We start from the raw sequence: 1,968 nt of genomic DNA, 5'->3' as shown, positions 1-1,968 counted from the left end.
AGAAGAAAAATGAAATTATGTAAATTACTCAATGAAAACCAGAAAGGCAATACAAGAATGGAAGACAAAAAAGAAAAAAAAATAACTAGAGCAATGAATAGAAAATAGTTACAAATATGATAGCTATTAATCCAACTACCTCCAATGATTGCTTTCAATATGAATGATCTAAATACATGTTTACATCTGGCCACTAAAATGTTGTCTACTAGAATACCACTTTACAGACACAGGTAGATTAAAAGTAAAGGATTGGGGCTGGGGATGTGGCTCAAGTGGTAGCGTGCTCACCTGGCATGTGTGGGGCGCTGGGTTCAATCCTCAGCACCACATAAAAATAAAATAAAGATTGTGTCCACCAAAAACTAAAATGTAACTATTAAAAAATTCTCTCTCTCTCTCTCTCTCTCTCTCTCTCTCTCTCTCTCTCTCTTAAAAAAAGTAAAGGGTTGTGAAACAGAGTATAGAGCCTAGAAATAAAGCCACATAAATTTGATCAACTAATTTTTGACAAAGAAGCAATGGCAGTTCTATGGAGAAGGGGTAGGGTGTTCAACACACAATGCCACAACTGGCATCCATATGCAAAATGATAAGTCTAGATACAGACCTTTTACTTTTCACAAAATTTAGCTCAATTTGAGTCATGGATCCACATATAAAATGCAAATCTATAAACTGTAGAGGATACCATAAGAGATAACCTGGGTGACCTAGATAGAGTTTGGTGATGATTTTTAGATACAACACCAAAAGCACAATTCATGAAAGAAAAGATTGGTAAATTAGACTTCATTAGAATTAAAAATGTCTGTATGTGAAAGATACTGTTAAGAGAATGAAGAGATAAGCTACAGAAAGGGATAAAATATTTTTAAAATGCATATCCAATAAAGAACTTATATCCAAAATATACAAAGAATTTTTAAAACTCAACAATAAAAATCAAGCAACCCAATCAAAAAGTGCTCAAAAGATCCAAAAAGGCATCTCACCAAAGCTGATATTTAGATGGCAAATGAGCATATGAAAAGATGTCAGAATAATATCATTGGTGAATTGCAAATTAAAATAACCATGAGATACCAGTACAAATCCATTAAAATGGTAAAAAGTCAAAACAGTGACAACGTCAAATGCTGGTCAAGATATGGAGAAAAATAAATTGCTGCTGGGAATACAAAGTGGTTTAACCATTTTAGAAGGCAGTTTTTTTTTTTTTTTAAGGCTGAGCATAATCTTTACAGACAATCCAACAATGGCATTCCTAAATACTTACCAAATAATTAAAAAAAAAAAAACTTAGATCCTTACTCTTTGCACATGGAGATTTATAGCAATTTTATTCATAATTACCACATATAGAAGTATCCAAAGTACCCTTTTATAAAAGAATGGATAAATCCACTGTGGTATATTGGCACAATGAAATATTAAAAAGTAATAAAAAGAAATGAAATTTCAAACTATGAAAAGGCATAGAAGAATCTTGAATGTTTATTATTAAATAAAAAAAATGAGTCTGAAAAAGCTACATCCTGTATGATTTCTACTATAACATTCTGAATATGCAAAACTATGGAGACAATAAAAAGAGCAGTGGTATTAGTCAGTTTTCCATTGCTGCAATAAAACAACTTAGGCTGGGTACTTATGAAGATAAGGGGTTTATTTGGTTCACTGTTTTAGAGGTTCAGGAGCATGGTACCAGCATCTATTTGGCACTGGTGAGGACCCATTTGTCTGTATCATATAGTGGATGGTATTATGGTGGGAGTACATGTGAGAGGGAGAGATCACTTGGTAAGACCGGAAGCCAGAGAGCAGATAGGCTGTTCTTGCTCTTTTACACACTCTCCTGGGAGCTAATACTCCCTCAGGCTGTGAGATTGGCATTCTCCCAACAACCTACTCACCTACTGCTAGGCTCCACTTCTTAAAGGTTTGCTCCCTTTTAACACTGCCATA

Source organism: Callospermophilus lateralis, unplaced genomic scaffold (genome assembly GCF_048772815.1).
Source record: "Callospermophilus lateralis isolate mCalLat2 unplaced genomic scaffold, mCalLat2.hap1 Scaffold_153, whole genome shotgun sequence".
Classification (NCBI taxonomy): Eukaryota; Metazoa; Chordata; class Mammalia; order Rodentia; family Sciuridae; genus Callospermophilus; species Callospermophilus lateralis.
The sequence above is the reverse complement of the archived record's forward strand: the minus strand, read 5'-3'. Positions refer to the sequence as shown.